Raw genomic sequence first — 6,958 nt, 5'->3', positions numbered from 1 at the left:
TACAGTGGTGGCATGCAGATCTTTGATACATCCACAAACTTCTCCAGAAAGGAGCCAGGCTCTATGGTGGCTTGCAGATCTTTATTCAAAGATCTCCATAGTTGTCATCTAAGCCCACCCGAGGCATAGAGGAAACAAGATCGAACTACTCGACAATAACACCCGTCGACCAAGACCCGGGAACAACCTCGTCAGGCAACAATCGTCCCCAGGTGGCCCGCACTCATCAAGCCTTCGACAGCAAGCTATCACCTCACCCACACGTGGCGTGGCTGTTCTGCGTACGCAAAGCCTTTGAGCCACACGGCAGGTGAGCACGTGACAGAAGATGGACAAGATGCAAGGGGTGAATCGCCCCCCCCCTCACCTCGATGCATTGCGCACACCCATACAGAGGCATGGCATGCCCCACATAAATGGCATCATGGGCGGAGGTGACCAGACAGACGTACATTTCCGAAAGCTGGAAGATGACGACACTTCACCAAGCATTTAATACTTTCACCTACCTGGTCGGACCCAGGGAACTTCATTAGTGGCGAAGCTATTGTGGCACTGATGGCTCTATTATTTACACATTTTAAAGCTCGTTTGTTGCATATGTCCCATTGAACCAAATAATTATCTATTATGCATGTTTACCGGTATTTACACTTCCCTTCGTGAGAATTTCACATTTCGTGTTTTATTTGGTCTTTATTAGTTTTCTTTCTTTTCTTGTGTCTACAGATGTTTTGGAGCAACCTATGACCAAGCACGATGAAAGGACTAAGGATGGATTCAATATGGAGTCAACTAGGGACCAGACTGAGCCATTCCGGAGGTCGGAAAAAGTGACTTTTTTCAAAGTGCTCCAAATCAAGATCTAAAACCAGGAATGAATCGGCGTCATTCATACAAATCCAACATGCCAACATCAAATTCCAAGTTCGTATGAAGAAATGGCGGCTGTTTTACCGGAGGTCAGAAATAAATGATGTTTCATGCCACCGCAACCGGTCGTTTGGCGTGCCCGGCGATGGGATCCAGCCATTGAGGGTTGGGGGCATTGAGGAACGGCGGGGAGGAATCGCCGACGACGGGTACGGGGAGGAGAAGAGGCAGAGGAGGCGGAGTGAAAGAGGCGAATTTGATTTTTCTTTTTACTCGACCGCTGAGCGGTGGAGTGAAAATTGGGAGGTGAGCCACGGCTGGGGATAATTTATCCTCCACTAACGCCGATTGAGGATCCGTTAGATCACAGTTAAAATCAAGTTTTTACTCTTCTAATAGGTTATTGGGGATCAGTTAGAAATGACCTAAATACCCAAGCCTGATTAAAATAACAACCTGTCTACCCTATCCCTCGCGTACGTACTAATACAAAACACGCCCAGCGCCGCCGCTGTTTCAGATCTAAAAACCAGGCTGCCCGGGAGAGAGCCAAGAAAGAAAAGGATGACCGGGACGCGGAGCTAGCTTCCAGCGCCGGCAAGAACAAGCGGAGGGCCACCAACCAGCAGACGGCTGGCCGTAAATAATCCGACAAAGGTATCAGATCACCTCTCCTCTCTTTTTTCCCGTATCGGCCTCAGATCTTAGTAGTCCTCTTTTTTTCCTATATCAGCAAGTCTTCCCAATTTATCCCCAAATTAGAAATCTATTTCTGGAGTAATTGGGTAGGAATTGGGAAAGTGACATATGTACTGCCTGCGTTCAGATCCGATTCGAGGCATCCCACATCCTAGTACCAACTGAAACAGAGTATCCACCAGATCCAAGCATCCATGGCATCCCACATCCTAGTACTCACCTCACTGAAACAGAGAACCCACCAGACCAAGCGTACACCAAGATTTCAGCATCAAAACAGAGTGAGGTTTTAGTTAGAATAATTATTTCAGTCAAAACTGAAAACATGATCCCGGTAGACAAATTAGAATGGCAATTACCCCCTCCATCCAAAAATACTTGTCCTAGAAATGGTTGTATCTAGACTTATTTTAGTTATAGATACATCCATTTTATCCATTTCTAAGACAAGTATTTCCGGACGGAGGGAGTACTTCACTAGAGCTTATAACGGTATTGACCACAACTCCCTAGAATGCGTTGTAGAACAACACTGACGCGCATGTTTTTGCGGTACTTCCAGACAGCTTCCCGAATTCACCTTGTAACTTTCCAAATCACTAGTAGCATTACCCTGAACAGGATCGTACTCTTGATGTTAACAGTCAGGGCCTGATGGAAGATAGGCAACATAAACATATATTGTTGATGGACAGGTACAGTATCACGCACATGCGTTCAGGGTACAGTACTTGTGTGGTAATTTGTTCATTTAAGGGAGCCTCACCTCCAATCCTGATTTATCGGTGTCATTGACCACTTGCTTCACAGATGTAGAACAGTTTTGGAGTTCCCGGTTCATACGAGGCACTTGTATTGGTGTAGGAAGAGAACAATAAGATTACCCAATTACAGGAGTACAGGGTAGAGAACAGCTGCTAGAACTTCCAGCATTAATTTCAGCTTCAGAACATAGGCTTGAACTCTTTCCTCTACAGAAGGGGTCAATAGTGTGTCTATCTTGACTCCCATGTCCCCCTACAGATGAAAAATGTAAGAAATGAGCACACACATTTGACAATTATGCACAGATATTCAATATGTATACCAGTGCTAAAACATGACTTCAGACAGCGTCCCACAATCACCGGGTTAAATTATCAGGGCATGTACAATGGTGCTATCTTAGGAGTGCCACGTAGGATAAACGTTGAGGTGGAGAGAGAAATTCATAAGAAAAGGTTTGTCTTCTCTTATTTAAGATATGATCTCTTGGCAGAATATATCTCACCATGATTTTAGGAATAGCTAGTTATTGAAGATAAAGCTAAGAGATAACCCATTGTAGACATACTTTTATTGTCATCTCCAAACTACCAAGGCTTAAGAAAGACTGTCTTATCAACCACTGTATTTGCTTAGGTTACTGGAATGTACTGAGTTCACAAGCACACATGCAACAGTCACAGTATCTGGAGGGAGCTTTAGTAAACAAAGAAACACAATCTCTGGGCAAGTTAAAGTAGATTCCTTGCCTCCTCGCTAGTGATGGTCCATCTTCCTATCTTTCGTAGATTCACTGCATACTTCACATTACAATCCTATATTTCGTAGCATGTTTACTATTTCCAACATTTCAAGTACACTTGTTGCGAGTCTGCTTGAGTGATCTTGCGCCATGAGCCCTCGAACTGCTATTAAACATTAGCACTCAATGGTCCTAGAGTTCTTGGTATGCTATTAAACTGGTTTTGTCTAGGAGCTAGCTGGCTTGGTGGCACATGGCTAGTATGAAAAAGCAGCGATGGCATGGGGACCAGCCAGGCTGCATTAGCTTTCTTTTTATTGGGGGAGGGGGTGAGGTCCAGCAAGCAGGGCCATGGGCTTTAGAACTGGGCGAGCCATTTGGAACATTGGGGGAAGATGAATTTTGTGTTGGTTGCAGAGAAAGGACCCGCAAAACATTAGGGAATGGATCACCTTTCACCTGTGTAGTTCTGATGAGATGACAGAATGTTTAGATCTGTTGAGTTTGCCTTTACAGATGTCATAATGACCGGTGTAACTCTATGTTGGTCTTCTCACGGTACCAAGGTTCACCTTTCACCTATGGAGAAGCACCTCTGACTGGAGCTTGGAAACTGTGAAGTCCAATGCATGGACTTGCACTATGCTTGCCACTGAACCAACAGGCTGATAGATTTACTGTACACAACTCCCTGAGGTTGGGTGGGGTGTTTGCACTTGGCACAACTCCCTGAGGTTGGGTGGGGTGTTTGCACTTGGAAGTTCTGCTGGCCTTTTGGGTTTAGCTGGTTGGGTGGGGAGTCTGCCCTTGGAGGTTTGCGGCCAAATAACATTACCAGGTTGAGGAAATTGTGGGTCCAATGATGCTCCAGGAGGGGGACATGATCCATTTATAATGGAATTCTGTTAGGGGGTGCATTTCGAGGTTCTGCTGGCCTAAGAAGTTTTAGCCGGTTAGGTTGGGTGTTTGCACTTAGAAGGAGGTGGCGGCCTAACAATATTACCAGGTTGGGGTAATTGTGGGTCCACTGATGCTCCAGGAGGGGCCCATGCAGTGTTCAAGAAAGCGTTTTTAAGTGTCGCTTAAGCGTTGAGCGACAGCTAAACGCTTTGCTTTTGGCCTAGGCGCAACTTTTAGCATTGAGAGGAAAAAAGCATGATTTAGCAATCGGTTAAGCGCTAAGCGCTGGCTGAGCGTTCGCTGCGCGCGCTTAAGCGGCAGAAGAGTGAAGAAGGCGGGCCCAAAGGTCAGACGGGAGCTGAAATAGCCCACAAGCGGGAGGGGAAAGGGGGGGTATAAGGCCTGGCCCAAAAGGGCCTGTTCGGCTAGGGTTGCTAGGTTTCCAGGAGGGGAAAGAAGAGAGCATTGTGGCGGCTGTTTCTGCTCTGCATCCAGCAGCGGCTCCTCTGCCGTTCTTCCTCCTCGGCAGCAGCTACTGGATCTGGACACCGGCAGCTCCTCCTCCTCCTCCTGGACACCCACTACTACCAGCTCAGCTCCTCATCCTGGCTGCTGCTGCAGCTGCTGCTTGGCTGCTGCTATTTATCTTATATGCTCATTCTAATACAATATTATGCACTTTTGCTTGCTGTGTGAACCAATGGATCTTATCCTTATGTGTTATTTACCTATTTGTTATGGTGTGTGAACCACTGAACCTCAACATTATATGCTATTTCAGATTTTCAGTTACTTATGTCTATGTTACATGTTTTCTTCTGCATATTATTGAAAACAGCCAAATTCTGTCCAATTTATAAAAAAACGCTTAATCTGGGTTAAGCTGCGGTTAAGCGGCCATTGCTCTAAGTTGTGGCCTTCCGCTCCGCTTACGCTTACCGCTTTCTTGAACATTGGGCCCATGATCCATTTATAACTGGACTCTGTTAACGAGGACCTAATGCCTAACTGTTGATACCCAAAAAAACTCATGCATAATTAAATATAAAAAATCTTTTATTGGAAATACTTGTGTATGTATATGATCAAAGCTGTTATTCTAACATATAAATGTTTACTTTTTCAACAGGTTAAAATCTAGGAGGACCATGTCAGCATCCATCATAAAGCCGAAGGCTAGTGCATAGGAGATGCCTGAATCAATCCGACTAGATTTCCATAATTGCAAAAAAAAATCTTAAGTAGCGAGTAGGAGAACAATCTGTAATGCATAAGCACATTGGTTATTAGCCGAACTGGGTATGGGACAGGTTTGTGGCTATTTCAAATGAGCTATGGATAAACTTTGGTGTGGATAATCTGGCTTGTTTCTGTTATGTGATTGTGAAGTGTGGAATCCCTCAGCTTTTCGTTGTTGATTGCATAGTGTGGAATCACTCTTTTGCATTAACTCAACATCTGTCACTTGCTTTAGAGCATCTACTAATGATGCAGGTGCTTTCTAAAATTGTGTGTGAAGTACAACCAACGAAGCAAACATTGTGGAAGGAAATTCAACAAAGATATGATCATACCTCCTTTGGTTGCAGTAATTATGCAGATGACTGGATGGCAGAACGCCATCACACCTCATGCATGCATGCATAAGAACATTGTGTTAGGATCACCACATGCACATATTATGCAGATGACTGGAAGGGAGAACGCCATCACACCTCATGCATGCATGCAGAAGAACATTGTGTTAGGATCACCACGTAGATATGGTTTTAGATAAAAAGTGAGAAGCATAGGTCAATGTTTCTGCATACAGTATGAGTTTTAGTACTTCTATTAATTGGTTTTGTTATCAATCGGGTAGTAGAACTGCAATCAAGGCATTATTTGCATTTACCACAGAAGAATGTGGCAAAAAATGGAAAATATAAATGCTATAAAGAACCAAGACAGAGGTAAATATTTGCACCGTAGATGCACTATTTGCTCTAAGAAGATCTAGACTACAACAGTTAAGATTAACCATGTGTAGAGATGTATAACGTACCCAACTATATCTAGGAGTTGAACATGGAGGTAGTATAACATATACAACTATACATAGTATCTAGCCAAATGCAGGCTTAATTTGATTAGTTAACAGCAAGGAGATGGTATTGGTGTCAATACCTGAAAAGCTAGAAATATAATTCCCAAGTACTCAAAACTACAACCAGCTCTCCTGAATTTTTATTTTTTTATGTAATGAGTACAAAATCACGTATATAACACAAACCACAAATATATGGAGCATAGTACGATGGCAACACTTCCATTTTGTGAGAAGAGAAAACACAATACCGTAATGAAGGACAAAATAAAAAAAACAAATATCATCAACCCAGAGAAAACACATGAAGTAAGATAACAGAAAACCTACATATTTATTAATAGAGAATAAATAGGTACCCAAAATCTTAAATTATTAAGAGATAAGAAGTACAAAAGTTTATTTCGAAATGACACACAATAATAGGCATGTAACACCAACACGACTTAACTATCAATTATACCAACTCCAATTGCATTTTGCAACTATGAAGAAGGATAGAAACGTGAAACATGTCCGACAATTTTTTTTAATAACAAACACTGTATTTTCAAAGATAATTTTAAAATAGCAACACAATTATGTGGATAGTTCTAGTTATGTTTCTACTAGTTACGAGAGTAAGAAATAATCAAGGTCAGGCCATCAATTTATACTAATTTTTTACTTACAAATATTAGAATTGTATAGCATGATCTCCAAAAGCTTATTTTGTAATGTTGTAGAATCGTATGCATATAACAAAAAAAGAGCTTAAATAAGAATGAGAAACATTAGAAATTTTAATAATGATGATGATGATACAATGAACACCCAATTACATGGTTAATTATGTTAGTTACCTTTACACACAAACATTTCAATTTATCTTGTAAAAACAATGTAATTCTCTA

At 42.3% G+C, this 6,958-nt stretch overlaps 1 long non-coding RNA gene across 1 annotated transcript; it reads left to right on the top strand.

The window, feature by feature from the left end:
* Window positions 1-1,256: 1,256 nt before the first annotated feature.
* On the top strand, window positions 1,257-5,355 carry LOC125526794. Its single transcript, XR_007291885.1, has 2 exons — window positions 1,257-1,530; window positions 5,109-5,355. It is a non-coding gene; the product is annotated as an uncharacterized LOC125526794 (long non-coding RNA).
* The last annotated feature ends 1,603 nt before the right edge of the window (window positions 5,356-6,958 follow it).

Source organism: Triticum urartu, unplaced genomic scaffold, assembly GCF_003073215.2.
Source record: "Triticum urartu cultivar G1812 unplaced genomic scaffold, Tu2.1 TuUngrouped_contig_19, whole genome shotgun sequence".
NCBI classification, from domain to species: domain Eukaryota; kingdom Viridiplantae; phylum Streptophyta; class Magnoliopsida; order Poales; family Poaceae; genus Triticum; species Triticum urartu.
This window is presented reverse-complemented; position numbering and strand designations above follow the sequence as displayed.